Here is a 16994-nt window from a genome sequence, read left to right as displayed (position 1 = left end):
CAAATGTCCCAAAATTTCAATTCAAATCATTAAACATTTAAAAAAACTCAAAACTACCAATTTTGAAATGTAAAAGTCTCACGTCCAGAATTAGAAGCCTTCATACAATTTGAAATAATTATCAGATTTTCACTGTTCCCACAATGATAGTCGGGTTTTCACAATTTAATAGGTTCATTAACCTCAATGGTTCCAATTTAAGTCAAACCAATATTTTATTAACTAAACACTACAGAACAGATAAAGCAATCAAAATAGCACATGCTTACAAAAAAAGAGTAAATTACACCATCTGTTATTCAGGCGTCTTTCTAAATGGCTATAATATAATTGAAGAAAAAGTTAGCTTTCACAGTTAAACAAATCCTTTGTAATATTCTTACACAAAAGGGAAAAGAGGTCGGAGCCACAGCCTGGAGAGGTACTGACCACCATCTGAATAGGTGCTACATAGTTGGACCTGTGTTAGTGAGTGGAGAGGTATCGCCCTGTATCTATATCACTGCCAAGGCATTCAGGAGTGAAATAAGTAATCATTTTTTAACATATAGGGTCGTAGAAACTTGAAACTGCCTCCCACAAAAGGCTGTAGATTTTAATACAATTGGACATTTCAAGACTGAGATAGATTTTTGTTAGGTAAGGGTATGAAGGCTTATGGAGCAAAGGTGGGTAAATGGAGTTGAGGTGCAGATCAGCCATGATCTAATTGAATGGTGGAGCAAAACCAAGGGGCTGAATGACCTCCTTCTGTTCTTAATATTCCTATTTTCCTGTAAGAGAGTTTTTTTGCAGGGGTGGACACAGATGAAAATAGGGTTGGAAGGTGGTAGGGGTTTGCGAGTGATAAAAATTAATGGTCAGAGATGGCCTTGTCAGTGATTGAGACCATGCAAGTAGTGAGGCCAAAAGAGATTGCAAAGTAGAGGGGTGGACATGATGGTAGGAGTGTTTAATGGACAATAGGAGGACAATAAAATCGGAGGAGAAAGGATAAGGGGAGTTGAGACTGAGATTGAAATGAACGAGAATGAGGAGTCACTGAGTGCAGAGGCTGAAGGAGGAAAGCAGGGAGGGTATGTGGGTGAGAAATCTAGGGTGGTAAATAACAGTCAACAAGGATTTTAAAGGAGTGATCAAATGTCACTATGGGCTGCTCTGATGTCACAATGGGCCACTCTGATGTCATAACTGACTGCTCTGATGTCACAATAGGTCGCTCTGATGTCACAACAACCTCCTGATGACATAATTAAGCAGCTTCAATCCCTGACACATGAACAATTTGGGGCAATTCTGTTAGGAATGTCTGTCCTACACTCCCATATCTATATCTTTTGTCACAAGTACTTTGAGTGTCTGTGGTGTGGCGGGTTCTTTATTAGGAACAAGCAACTGCTCAATCCAGTATGGCTGCCAAGGGTTGCGAATGTTGTCTTGTACGTTTGGTCTGTATCTCAGGTCTGGTTCTTAACACCCACCACCCACCTTAAACTGTCACAAAGAGCTGGCAGGACTTATATGGGCACATGACTTAAGACAACATCACAACTGAGGGGTTATGTGACCTGACCTCACAATGAAAACCTTGACAACGCAAAAACCCAGGTGGACAAAATACAGCAAAGTGGCACAAACTTGCATTCCTGCATGAGATGGATGCTATGACAGAGATAAAGGGCTGGAAATTTGTAAACCCACAATCTGAGGCATTAAACCTGTCGGGGTGGTAACTGTAGTGCCCTCTGAAAGTTTGCGCTGCCTACCGCAACATTAGGATTCAGCGCCCCAAGAGGGAAAAGGATCACTAAATCAGTCGTTGCACAATTCTCTTAGAAACATAGAGAAACATAGAAAATAGGTGCAGGAGTAGGCCATTCGGCCCTTCTAGCCTGCACCGCCATTCAATGAGTTCATGGCTGAACATGCAACTTCAGTACCCCATTCCTGCTTTCTCACCATACCCCTTGATTCCCCTAGTAGTAAGGACTTCATCTATAGAAACATAGAAAATAGGTGCAGGGCAGTGGAATCGAAAACCTCAGCAATAAATTTCCACAATGAATGCGCTTGCTACAAAGGCCGCTATACATCCGGTGGACAGCCGATTCTTAAAGGCATGGTAAGATAATTAAGCGCATGAGCAATTTCAACTTCTCAGTCTGCTCAGAGCAGGAAAATTGGGGAGGAAGAAGGTCGCCAGCTTACCCACCGCTTCTCGCAAGTGGCCATCGAGGCATTAGTCAAGGCTGTGGAGAGGTGATGGAATGTGCTGCAATCTTCCAGTGGAAGGAGGCCCATTCCTAAAGTCTTTAGAAGGCTATGGATGGAGGAGGCCCAGCATGAGTCCACCAGGAACACGGTGGCCAGAACTGCGACACAATGTCGCAAGACATTCAACGACCTCACTAGGGTGGTGAGGGTGAGTACCCTTTCTATTAATATTGCAATGCCATAATGTGAACCTCACTGTTTCACACGATATAAAGTCTGCAGTACCTGCTCCTTCACTATGGGGCCGAAATCGGTGAAACCCAAGGCCCTCCCAAGTGTCGCCCAAAGTACTGCCGATGGCCGCCGAGAAACCGTGCGGTACTTTGCCAGGAAGATTCCACTAAAAGTGGTGGCAGTACCGCCAAGCGGCAAAATAACAGCTTACGCCTTCAATCTGGGCGGCAGCGGGTGGGAGCTCTCAATCTCGGCGGCAAAGGCGCTTGCCGTCCAAGTGCCGCCGAGGATGGAGTTGGGCCCAGGGAGGATGGAAGACCTGAAAAGTAAAAACTATTACAAAAAAAATCACCAGAACATCTTCAGGGGATCCCAACCAGGTAAGTCGCTGTAAAAAAAATTAAAAGATGTTCACTAACCTTCTTTTGCAGGTCTTCATACTTACCGTCAGGGTTAGAACAGCCTCCACACAGCGGTCCTTCCCCCTTCTGGCACGACTCCCACTGACTCCCGCCCGCACCAATCTGGCATCTTGGCGGGCGGTCCATTTACACGACTTGGCCTCCAGCAGCCGTCAGCGGCAGGTTCCCAGCAGTACTCCCCTCCCACCCGCTTCACTCCAAGTGGAAACTGGCACAGAGGGGAGATCGGAGCAAAAACTCGGTGGCAGTCGGCGGCAGCAGGCGGCAGTGGGCGGTAAGGCCACCAATATCGGGGCCTATGTGTACCAGACTATGGTCTTCGTTGGTGAAGACACAATAAAAGTTCAGGCTCAGTTCAGCAGCCATGCCCTGGCCATCCAATCGTCGCTGACCTTCTTATTCCCTACTCTGCCTGACCCCTCCTCACATTACTGTTTCACTCTAGATATACATTCGCAACACTTCAGCCTCATCCTTCATCCCACCGTTCACACAGCCACTCTGCGCATCCATGCAGATTCAAATGGAGATCTGCATACTTCCATATGGTAGCAGCTATTCAACTATGGAAGGCACATGTGGCACACGATGAGCTGCACACTCACTCACACCTTCTTATGTTTGTTATTGCAGTCGAAACTGTTATGTCTTTAGATGCTCTGATAATGACTCCATGAGGCAATGTATTGTACTTGAACTGTAGTGACCTTAGTCCATTTAATGTAATTCCAGAGTGAGGATCACACACAATAGCCTGCCTTTTATACTAGGTCTGGCACACCTGTACAGATAATCTACAAGTCTCCCACTGCAGTGCCCTCTGTGACACACCTTAGTGACCATACAGCTGGTGTATAAGTTTCACATAGTTGTGTCTTCTAGTGGCACATCATATGTAATAGTACAAGCAGTAAACATGTCTGGATACATTACAACACTCTCCCCCAAGTCCTTAGTGCAAATTGCCTTCATGCATTGACTGTGCTCTGGGCTTAGCTCTATCTGGTTGACCCTTGGAGGGCCGTTTCCATCTTGGGTGAGTAGGTGGTGTTTCGTTGGCAGTTGAGGTGCTGGTGGTTTCTGTTTGTGCGTCCATGACCACTCCATTCTCTCCCCTCCCCCCCCCCGCCCCCGGTGGCTCATTACATTCATATACATTCAAGTCCAGAAAAAAAAATTTGCATTTACATCATTACATTTGTGGTACAGTTGTGAGGCAAGTACATTTGACTGGTGAGGTGCATACTTGATACATACTTGGAATCAGTACTGGTGTCAGCACCGGTGTGTGAGGACAAGCTAGTTCCAGAATTGCTGGATGGTGTGCAGGTAGTCTGAGAGCGGCACGGTGCCCAGTGCTGGCAGTGGGAACCCGGTTGGCTCAAGTTGCCTGCTCTCAGGGCCTTTGCCGTTGCTCCTAGCGTCGGACAGGTTCACAGATGCCTGAGATCTCCCTGTCCTTTCCTTGCGCCCCGGTTCGCTGCTGCTCCCTGAGGAGCAGTCGTCTGGTAGTGCGCAGGGAACTGCTGACTCACTTGCCTGGGCATTATTTAGTTTGGGATCCTGGCTGGTCCCAGTCCCATTTGGGAGAACCGTTGCGGGTGACCCTTCATTCCCGGTGTGGCCTTGGTGGCGATAGGGTCTGGGGGCTGCGCCATAGTGCAGTTTGCTCTTTCAGACTCGTGGCGGTTGGTGCCATCCGGTGCCTGAGAGGTGGAGCCGATCAGGGCAGGGTATCGATACCAGTGCCATTGCCCTCCTGAGATCGCTTGCTCTGCAGCTTGTCGATATTAGCTGCTTGTGGCCACACTCCGTGGTGCATCACTCTGGTCACAGGGACGCAGGCTACAGCATTGGGTAGCTCGCTGGACCTGTGTGCTCCCAATGGGTGTTTGCCCGCTGCATTAACTGAATGCAGTTAAAATCCTACATCGCACAACGTTTCATTACTCATTGTAGATAAACTGTAGCTCCGATCACAATTGCATGACTTTTCTTTGCGTATTACATGTATAAAACTCTGATCATCAATTACAAGGTTTACCTTTAACTCACAGTTGCTATTACATTGACCTGTCCTTTAAGTGTGGTGGGTTGCTGGCCTCCTTTAAGCGAGCCTTGCTATCTTTACCCCAATCGTCTTCTACGCTTGGTAACAAGTGTTACTCCATCAGCGCTGCACCTCGTGGTCTGGCCGCCGCCATCTTTTTCTTCATCGCTTCACCTTGTGGTTTGGGCGCCATCTTTCTTCCACCCACGATGTCGACTGCTGTGATCCTTTTCTCCCCGGCTTCTGCCACCAAGGCTGGGAAGTCGCCTTTGGATCCGATTTTCTTCCTATGGAGTCCTGCCACTGGAGCCTGGAAGGTGCATTCGGGTCACCTCAGCTGGATCATCTCCACGCAGTCGTGCTGGGTGGTCTGTGCTTCGGGTGCTGTGCTGATCTGCTCTCTAGTGCTGAGTTCAACCTCAGGTGAGGGCTTGCTTTGCCTCTGAGTGCGGGGGACGTCGATCGCTGGAGGGATGAAATCTTCCCAGCTCCAATGGATCTTCTCCATCCACCTTCTTCCGAGTAGCGTTGGTCCATCACCTGCAACAATCTATAGAGGTAACTTGTGCACTGCTCCATCATGGAGTACCTTAACATCCGCACTACCAACGCCTGGGATTAGCTCATTGGTTTAGGTGCACAGCTTTGCCTGAACCGGGGCCAACTTGGGTCGTTCAGCTTGATTGTCCCATAGCCTCTCAAAGGCTTCTTGATTCATTACTGACTGGCTCGCCCCCGTGTCCACTTCATGAAGACTGGAGCGTCGTTTACTTAACTTCCATCCTCAACGGGGAACACTCGATGGTGCAGGTAAACATGCCATATACCTCACCATGGGGCTGAGCTACCTCTCTGACTACCGCTTCATAATCCACGCTGGATTCATGGCCATTTGCAGACTCTTCATCAACACAGTGAGTCATATTTCTTTTACACATTCACTGGAGGTGGCCCTTTGTGCTGCAGCCTTGAGACACATAATCCTTAAAACGGCACTGCTGAGCCCTGTGATTCTCTCTGCAATGTCAGCATGGTGCTACTCGATTAGCCCCTCTCGGCGGGCCCTGAGTTAAGGGACTCGAGGGCCTGTTCTCTCTCCTCGAGGAGATTCACGTTCTACAGTCCAGCCTCTAAAAGGCGCCACTCTGTGCACAGTACTTGCCGGGTTTGAGTCCTGAGGATGAGTCATCTGCCTAGAGCCGCAGGTCGAGGTCATGAATGCCTGGCTCATGGTGATGGCCTTCTGCAGTGCGACTGTGGTATCCGCAGATGGTAGCTTATGAAGAAGGCCCTCGTGGCCGATTCTGATGACAAAGATATCCCGCAGCACTTCGGTGAGGTGGTCGCCGAAATCACACGGTGCCGCCAGCCTCCTGAGGTCTGCAGCATATTTCGCGATTTCCTGGCCTTCGGGCAGTCGGTGGATATAAAACCGGTGTCTGGCTGTGAGGATGCTCTCTTTGGGCTTGAGTTATTCTTGGATCAGCGTTACAAGCTCCTCGTACATCTTGGTCGTTGTCTTCGCTGGTGTCAGCAAGTCCCTGACGAGGCCATAGACGGTGGGCCCACAACTGCTTAACAGGATAGCTCTGCGCTTATCAGCCAGTGTGGCCGAATTATCGCCTGTCGGGTCGTTTGCTGTGAAGAAATGGTCAAATGGTCGAGCCTCTCCACAAAGGCGTCCCAATTATCACCATCGGCGAACTGCTGCAACGTTCTAAGGTTAGCCATTTTCACGTGAAAGTCCGTAATCTCGTCGCCAATTGTTATGTCTTTAGATGCTCTGATAATGACTCCACGAGGCAATGTATTGTAAACATAGAAACATAGAAACATAGAAAATAGGTGCAGGAGTAGGCCATTCAGACCTTCTAGCCTGCACCGCCATTCAATGAGTTCATGGCTTAACATGCAACTTCAGCACCCCCTTCCTGCTTTCTCGCCATACCCCTTGATCCCCCTAGTAGTAAGGACTTCATCTAACTCCCTTTTGAATATATTTAGTGAATTGGCCTCAACAACTTTCTGTGGTAGAGAATTCCACAGGTTCACCACTCTCTGGGTGAAGAAGTTTCTCCTCATCTCGGTCCTAAATGGCTTACCCCTTATCCTTAGACTGTGACTCCTGGTTCTGGACTTCCCCAACATTGGGAACATTCTTCCTGCATCTAACCTGTCGAAACCCGTCAGAATTTTAAACGTTTCTATGAGGTCCCCTCTCATTCTTCTGAACTCCAGTGAATACAAGCCCAGTTGATCCAGTCTTTCTTGATAGGTCAGTCCCACCATCCCAGGAATCAGTCTGGTGAACCTTCGCTGCACTCCTTCAATAGCAAGAATATCCTTCCTCAAGTTAGGAGACAAAAACTGTACACAATACTCCAGGTGTGGCCTCATCAAGGCCCTATACAACTGTAGCAATACCTCCCTGCCCCTGTACTCAAATCCCCTCGCTATGAAGGCCAACATGCCATTTGCTTTCTTAACCGCCTGCTGTACCTGCATGCCAACCTTCAATGACTGATGTACCATGACACCCAGGTCTCGTTGCACCTCCCCTTTTCCTAATCTGTCACCATTCAGATAATAGTCTGTCTCTCTGTTTTTACCACCAAAGTGGATAACCTCACATTTATCCACATTATACTTCATTGTACTTAAACTGTAGTGACCATAGTCCATTTAATGTAACTCCAGAGTGAGGATCACAAATGGTGGCTTGCCTGCCTTTTATACTAGGCCTGGCACACCTGTACAGGTAACCTACAAGTCTCCCACTGGAGTGCCCTCTGGTGGCACACCTTAATGACCATACAGCTGGTGCACAAATTTCCCATAGCAGTGACCTCTGGTGGCACATCATATGTAATAGTACAAGCAGTAAGCATGTTTGGATACATGACAGAAATTAGCACACAGAAATTAGCATGAGCAGATGTGCACCGGAGGAGGGAAGCCTGATATCCAGGACCTCCCTGAGGTGGAGGAGCTAGTGTCTGCCCTCATGGGCACACTAGTTGGTGCGGTAGCAGTCAGCGAAGCCGAGCCCCCTGGGGACAATGACAGTATGTTGATGCCCTTTGCGTTTTAAGTGAGACCCTTTACGCTTGATACCACATGGCTTACCCAGTTTACATATAAATGTCCAATGCCACCTTCTTCTTCCTTTCCTGCCCGCTCCCCTGCTGCTAACCACAGTTCTGTTGATTTGTGCTTACAGATGATGAGCCAGAAGCACAATAGCTTGCCCGTGAGCCCTCCACATCCAACAACGGGGGAGACGAGGAGAAAGGGGATGAAAGTGTTGCGACAGAGCGGGACCCTCCATCAGCTGCACCAAGTGGAGACACCACTTCGATGGAAGACACGACATTCCTGGGCTTTGCAGAGTCTGAGGCTCCTGGCTCAAGTGGCCTGCAGCAATGCCCAAAACAAGGGGAAGCTCAGGGGCCAGTACCCTGGAGGATGAGTCGACCCATGAGTCTTGCTCAGATACACTCAGATATGAACCTGGACTTGGAGGCTATGTCAACAGAGTCCATGGTAATGCGCAGCGAGCTTTTGAGTGCATTCGACAGAATCCCGCAGAGCATGGATGCACTTGCTCTGAGGTTGGCGGAGGCCGCCACAAGCATTGCCCGTGCCTTTCAGCAGCACATCGAGCTGATCTTTGACCAGCTCCAGAGGGAGATAGACTCAGTGCGGAGTGGAATACCAGAGGTGATGGCGCATGCCACAGTCGACGTGGCAGCAGCTATCACATCACAGGCCAAAGCCACGCAAGGCCTTCGTGATGTGATACAATCACTGGTTGCTGGCATCAACTCTCAGACTGCTGCATTCCAGACTCAGTCTGCTGTGAGTCAGTATCAGATTGATGCCATGCAAACACTGACTCCTGCAATCCTCTCTGTGTTTGCCACAGTTCAACGGGGAAGTGACGGTGCCCAAGGAGGCCAGCAATTTGTAATCCCACAGATTGCTCCAGATGTTGAGGCTGTGACCCGAGGGAGCGGCAATCGGCCGCTGGAAATGAAAGGTGCTGTCCTTGCTCAAGATGACAGCATTCCGGCACCCACTACTGCCACTCCGCCTTGGCACATGCTGCGGTCTACACCCCAGCCTTCCAAGACTGCTGCCGCCAATGCTGAGGCGGTGCAATCCGCAGCCGGACTTTCCAGGCCAAGAGCTTGTCCAGGGTATCCTGCTAAGCCATCTGAAGTGTCTGCCTCACAGACACAGCAGCCATCAAGCAGCCTTGCTGCAAGCACTGCGAACACATTAAGGAGGAGCAGTAGACATGGGAGGAGTGTTAAGGAATGGGGTGCGAAATCAGAGAGCAAGTCGCAATAAACACGCTGGCCATCATGGACAGATGTCCTCATCCTGTCAATATCATTGTAAATATTTTGTTGTTGTTGTTTCGTGCCTGCTATTGGTGTATGGGTCTGGGCCTAATATGGCACTTGGAAGCTGGTGTGGAATTGCAAATGGCAGGGGCATTTGTACGCACATATTGCTGAAGTTGATTGCATGTTATGCTATTTCAAGGGGCATTTGTTACATTTTTTATTTGTTAGTGGTGAGGGGTTGTTGGTGTGCTGTTGACTGGCCATTCGGGGTCTCGCCATGCTCCTCTTCCTCTTCCTCCTCCTCTTGAGATGGGGCTGAAAAATCCATTGGCAATGCCTGGGCCCTCATTATGGCCAAGTTGTGCAGTTTGCAGCACACCACGATGAATAGCAACATCTGTTGAGGGCAGTATCGAACGTTGCCTCCAGAGCGGTCCAGGCATTGGAAACGTTGCTTCAGCACCCTTGTCTGCTCGATGATGTTGCAGGTGGCCGCATGGATGTTGCTGTAGCAATGCTCCACGTGGGTGGTGGGATTGCAGGGGAGGGTGGGCTGGGGGGTGTTATTAGCCAGGTGGCTAGGCCATATCCTTTGTCCATGACTAGCCAGCCGTACTCTTCCCGTGATGGCTCAAACATTCATGGCACATTGCTCTCACGCAGGATGAACACACCATGTGAGCTGCCAGGATAGCGGGCATTCACTGCAAGGATGTACTGCATGTGGTCGCACACCAGCTATACATTCAGGGAATGGTATCCCTTTCTGTTTGGTAGACCTCAGCATTCTGAACTGGTGCTCGCAAGGCCATGTATGTGCAGTCAATGGCTCCTTGAACCATCGGGAAGCCTGCTATCCTGGCAAAGCCATATGTTGCTCATCCTGTTCATCCCTGCACATTGGGAACATGATGAAGTCCATTCTCCGTACAGAGCGTGTGTCACGTCACGGATGCAGTGATGTGCAGCAAATTGAGAGATGCTGCATATGTCCCCTGATGTAGCCTGGAAGGAGCCGGAAGCATAGAAGGTCAGCGCCACAGTGACCTTTACTGGGAGGGGCAGAGCAGTCCTGGTGCCGATGTCAGGCTGCAGGTCTGCCTGCAGGAAATGGCATATCTCTGTGAGGACTTCTTTTTGGAAGCACAGCCTTCTGCCACACTGCTCCTCCAGCATGTCCATGTACAAGCGTTGCTCCCGGTAAACCCATGGGCGTAAAGTCTCCTGTCCTGAGTCTATGTGGTCTCCTCAGTCATGGGCCAACATGGCCAACAGCCCTTCTATCTTGATGCCACCTAACAAGAGTATGTAGAAGGTGACATTGGCATGCTATAATGAATGCATGGAACTCTCAAACTCAATTTGCTAGGAACCTGTAAGATCAGATAAATCTGCTGCTGCCGAGTAAGAGGTTCAAGCATTATGCTCTGTCGAAAAGTTGCACTCATTCTGACCTCTGATTAGCCTGGTTGCTCCTCCCTTAGCCTCCAGGTACCGCCTAAAGAAGTTGGGACCACCTGGTTTCAACGGCATGTTCAACGGCAGATACTAAATGAGGCGGAGATACCTAACTTTGCGAGCGGGGCGCTAGCAGGTTGTTGTATATTTCTATGAGATCCTCTCTCATCCTTCTAAACTCCAGTGAATACAGGCCCAGTCATTCCAGTCTCTCCTCATATGTCAGTCCTGCCATCCCGGGAATCAGTCTGGTGAACTTTCGCTGCAGTACCTCAATAGCAAGAACGTCCTTCCACAGATTAGGAGACCAAAACTGAACACAGTATTACAGGTGAGGCCTCACTAAGGCCCTGTCCAACTGCAGTAAGACCTCCCTACTCCTATACTCAAACCCCTAGCTATGAAGGCCAACAGACCATTTGCTTTCTTCACCGCCTGCTGTAACTGCATGCCAACTTTCAATGACTGATGCACCATGACACCTGGGTCTCGTTGCACCTCCCCTTTACTAATCTGCCGCCATTCAGATAATATTCTGCCTTTGTGGTTTTGCCACCAAAGTGGATAACCTCACATTTATCCACATTATACTGCATCTGCCATGCGTTTGCCCACTCACCTAACCTGTCCAAGTCACCCTGCAGCCTCTTAGCATCTTCCTCACAGCTCACACCACCACCCAGCTTAGTGGCATCTGCAAACTTGGAAATATTGCACTCAATTCCTTCATCTAAATCATTTATGTATATTGTAAATAGCTGGAGTTCCAGCACTGAGCCCTGCGGCACCCCACTAGTCACTGCCTGCCATTCTGAAAAGGACCCGTTTATCCCGACTCTCTGCTTCCTGTCTGCCAACCAGTTCTCTATCCACGTCAGTACATTACCCTCAATACCATGTGCATTAATTTTGCACATCAATATTTTGTGTGGGACCTTATCAAAAGCCTTTTGAAAGTCCAAATACACCACATCCACTGGTTCTCCCTTGTCCATTCTACCAGTTACATTCTCAAAAAATTCCAGAAGATTTGTCAAGCATGATTTCCCTTTCATAAATCCATGCTGACTTGGACCAATCCTGTCACTGCTTTCCAAATGCGCTGATATTTAATCTTTAATAATTGATTCCAACATTTTCCCCACTACTGATGTCAGGCTAACTAGTCTATAATTACCCGTTTTCTCTCTCCCTCCTTTCTTAAAAAAGTGGTATTACATTAGCTACCGTCCAGTCCATAGGAACTGATCGAGAGTCGATAGACTTGGAAAATTTTCACCAATGTATCCACTATTTCTAGGGCTACTTCCTTAAGTACTCTGGGATGCAGACTATCAGGCCCCGGGGATTTATCGGCCTTCAATCCCATCAATTTCTCTAACACAATTTCCCACCTCATAAGGATTTCCTTCAGTTCCTCCTTCTCACTAGCCCCTCGGTCCCCTAGTATTTCCGAAAGGTTATTTGAGTCTTCCTTCGTGAAGACAGAACCAAAGTATTTGTTTAACTGGACCGCCATTTCTTTGTTCCCCATTATAAATTCACCTGAATCTGACTGCAAGGGACCTACATTTGTTTTCACTAATCTTTTTCTCTTCACATATCTATAGAAGCTTATGCAGTCAGTTTTTATGTTCCCAGCAAGCTTCCTCTCATGCTCTAATTTCCCCCTCCTAATTAAACCTTTTGTCCTCCTCTGCTGAATTCTAAATTTCTCCCAGTCCTCAGGTTTGCTGCTTTTTCTGGCCAATGTATATGCCTCTTCCTTGGATTTAACACTATCCTTAATTTCCCATTGTTAGCCATGGTTGAGCCACCTTGCCCGTTTTATTTTTACTCCAGACAGGGATATACAATTGTTGTAGTTCATCCATGTGATCTTTAAATGTTTGCCATTGCCTATCCACCATCAACCCTTTAAGTATCACTCGCCAGTCTATTCTAGCCAATTCACGTCTCATACCATCGAAGTTACCTTTCCTTAAGTTCAGGACCCTAAACTCTGAATTAACTGTATCACTCTCCATCTTAATAAAGAATTCTACCATATTATGGTCATTTTTCCCCAAGGGATCTCACACAACAAGATTGCTAATTAGTCCTTTCTCATTACACATCACCCAGTCTAGGGTGGCCAGTCCTCTAGTTGGTTCCTCGACATATTGGTCTAGAAAACCATCCCTAATACACTCCAGGAAATCCTCCTCCACCACATTGCTACCAGTTTGGTTAGCCCAATCAATATGTAGATTAAAGTCACCCATGATAACTGCTGTACCTTTATTGCACGCATCCATAATTTCTTGTTTGATGCTGTCCCCAACCTCACTACTACTGTTTGCTGGTCTGTACACAACTCCCACTAGTGTTTTCTGCCCTTTGGTATTCCATAGCTCCACCCATACCGATTCCACATCATCCAAGCTAATGTCCTTCCTTACTATTGCGTTAATTTTCTCTTTAACCAGCAACGCCACCCCACCTCCTTTTCCTTTCTGTCTATCCTTCCTAAATTAAACTTACAATGTATATTACACACATAAAACTCTATTTACAAAACCGACCTCTGTGTTTTTACAGCAGGGAGAGAATAGAAACTTAAACATACCGCTGCGATTTTACTGCGGTACAACCTTAATGTTCTGTGTTTCAGGATACATCCATCATTACATTAGGGCTCAACTAACACCCTCTGGTGTCGGAGTCGACGGCCTCTGTTTCGCATCCTACATCTCGTACCTAGCAGATACAGAATAATCACAAGCTGACAAATGACCAACGCATAGGAGGCTATATGGATCCAGGGAGGGATTTCTACATTAAACCCCAGATCCCACCATGGTGGAGCTGTTATACTCGCAATGTCGTTCCCTACTTCAATAGTTTTCTGTTCTAATGTGTAAAAATGCTTTTGTGACACTTCTACTGCCTTCAGTTGGGAAGTGAGCTGCTCTGGCAGAGGGGAAATTGTGTAACCGAAATGTGCCACATGGTCTTGCAGGTTGGTGAGATTGTAGCTCACAGTGAGGTGAATAGTGGAGGGTTCAGGAATTGGAGTAATGCGTTCCTGGGCCACTTGAACTTCAGCCTGGGGTTTAAACCAAAAACTGCTGTCACTCACTGGACATTACATGTCCTTTTTGTACCGGTAGCGAAACGCACTAGTGGTGACACAGTAGGTCCCACTCCCTTTGTATGCTACCTGTGGAGGAACGTGGTCTTGTGCCATCACCTCCATGATGCAATTTATAGGTTCCACGCTAACAGCCTTAAAGGTCAAGAAAAGGCATTCAAGTGCTGGGGGCACAGTATTACGTGTGCACCCCGACTCAGGCACCCGGAGAGGTAATTACCTGTCATAGCATGCTCCCCTTTGATGACATAGTGTGGGACCGCTTTGAAACGGACATGTACTCCTCCTCGAATGACTCCAATATTCTCCACCCTGTACATTGGTGCTGGTCGTGAGGTCCCACCGATGACTGGCACCCTCACCACTATCCCCATGATAGTGAGGTTAGACTGCCTGCAATCTACTGGGACATGGTAAGCTTCAGAGGCTAGACGGAGCTGACACGGGCTTAACGAATTACTAAACAGGTGGAGTGCTGCGACGCATTTGTTGTTTATCCAGGAGGGGACTTGGCCTTGCTTTAAGTTCTCCAGGTTGCTGCAGCCCTCGCCCAACAACCATGCTCCATACAACCACACACCTCGTTTCTTGCAGCCTGCTCCAAGGCATTCCTGTCCTCCCGAATTCGATCATTTACTGTTTTGGCGTGTCTTTCCAGCTCTGCGATTATTTTCTTTAAGTGGACAGTCATGGCTTGGTCCTCGTGTAGCTCTGAGCCTACCACTATATTTTCTTCCCCCAGAATCTTGCGCAGCTGGTTCTTTAAACCGTTTATCTGCATGGCAAGTTGCACATCATCCATGCTATTGATAACGGACCCTGTGTTGAAAGCTGTGGCTATGTCATTCCAGGTCCCCCTTCTCTGCCTCCATGTACACATTGTGTCCCCTGCTTTTAAACTGTATAGGTCTGCCTTGTTTACATTCCCGAAATCTAGCTCATAGAATCTCCTGAACATCTCTCGGAGTAAGGCTTGCTACAGCTGCACTGTCTCTTTTGGGCATCATGCGGGTAAGTGAACTTCAGTCAGATTTAGTATTACGGAGGCCAAGGCATAGTGAACCACCTGGTATAGCAACTTCTCGGTCGGGACTAAAACCAGCCCATTCCTTGGTCCCTTGGTGGTGATAGGAGACCTATCTACATCCGTCTGTACCATCCTGGCTGTGGGCAGGGGTTTCCTGGTGTGTGCGATGAGCTCAGTGGCGCTTATTGTGGTTGGGGGCCCTGAGATTACGCATGAGACCAAGCTCCGATCCCACCCGATCCCATCCCCGGCATCCTGCCACTGCCTGTGGAATGCGATGGATATGCCCACGGGACAGACCCTCTCTGACCCTCACATACACACGTAAATCCCTTGTTCGGATCCCCACCACTTATCCCAGCACACATTCACTCCTCCCTGTGTACCCATGACTGTCCGGTAAGTATTGTTATCTAGTCTTTCCCAGTCAACTATTTGGTCCCCTGCGTCCGTGCTCAGCTTCCTGAGCTACCACCACTTACCCAGTGGAATGTGCCCCCTACAACTAAGGCACACCCGTTTACCTCCTGTTACACTAACCCGGGAGGCGGTGATTTTTATACTAGGGCATGGGATGGACGCCTCCCTGTATGTGAACCCAGCATGGCTGGAATACCGGGTAGAATTCGATCCCAGCCACCCTAGCTATCTTCCCTTGTGGAAGTAGGCGATGGCCTCATCCACGGCCGGTGTGCCACCTCCAGCTGTAACGTTGGGTGGTGTCCCTCCTGAGCACCCGTAAATGAGGGACTCCTCAGTGTTGCCCCTGCGACCGGTACTTGTCCCCAGTAGAGTGAACAGGAGCAAGACCCCTGTCATCCTTTTTTTTCCCTGTAAAACACAGAGCAGATAGCCTTGCCCTTGATAACGGTTCTCAGGCTTGGGAGGTGTGACAAAAATTCAAAAGTCTTAACTTGAAATCTAAACTTAAAACTACTGAAGGAAACTGATGTACACCGCCACCTGTCTCCGGGTGGTCAGGCTAGGTGCTGACAACCCCCAGCTTTCTGCAGCCTCTGGGTAAGAGGTGCATCAGTGACCATGACACCCTCGGCCGTGGGGTTCGGAGAGTCCTCCTTGGGGCCCTGGTTCGGGCGACTGGGGGTTGTCCCGAATCCCAAACTATGGGTGGGATGGCTCCCCCTGTAATGCAGTTCACTGCCTCTGTCTGTATGGCCTGTGAAACTGCCACTTCCACGAGGGGTTCCCTTGAGCTGGAGACCCTTTTCACTGGAGCGGTTCCCCGCTCCTGACTGTCCCCTTCGTTTGTTGGCTCTCCAGAGGTTGAACAGTTTGCATTGGTTAATGTGGAACCATTTTGTACGGCGGAGCATCTTCACTGCATAGACCATGGGGCTTGCTTCATCTACGATACTGTACGTCCCCATGTACAGTGATTCAAAAGTCTCTACCTGAGCAAAATTCCTAACCATAACCTGATCCCCTATTTCCCATTCGTGGTGCTTGCGGGGTTCTGGCAGCAGTCGGTTGCTCCGATGCCGTTTTCCCATATTGCTAGCAGCCTGCCAGTGAATCTGTTTAAGGTGTTCAAACAGATTCCTGACAAAGCTGTTCCGGTTCACCTCTCTAAGCTGACCTTCCGTGAGCTCCGGGGCTAGCACATGGGTGAGGGTACGCATGATCCTATCAGTCATGAGCTTGTGTGGGGAATACCCCATGCTCTTTAACTGGCTGGCTCAGACCCCCATTAGGACCAACGGCAAGACCTCCACCCATTTCTTCCGTCTCCTTCTGCAACCTTTCCTTAATGGTACGGTTTAAACGCTCCACAGGACCCAATGACTGCGGGTTGTGGGAGACGTGCCATTTCCCTTCCACGTCGAGCACCTTAAGGGTTGCCTGCATTACCTGATCGGTGAAATGGTTCCCTTGATCAGACTCCACATACTGTGGTAGTCCTCACCGAGAGGATACCTCTCTCACTAGGATCCTATCATTCCAATGCGGTGGCTGTTCGGCATGGGAAGGCTTCCACCCATTTCGAGAACACATCCACCAGGACTAGGCAGTACTTGAAGCCTCCCTGGGCATTAGGTAGGGACCCGATGTAGAAGATTTGGATCGACTGCCATGGTCCTGCTAC

This window comes from Pristiophorus japonicus, chromosome 5 (assembly GCF_044704955.1).
Source record: "Pristiophorus japonicus isolate sPriJap1 chromosome 5, sPriJap1.hap1, whole genome shotgun sequence".
In the NCBI taxonomy this organism is placed as follows: domain Eukaryota; kingdom Metazoa; phylum Chordata; class Chondrichthyes; family Pristiophoridae; genus Pristiophorus; species Pristiophorus japonicus.
This window is presented reverse-complemented; position numbering follows the sequence as displayed.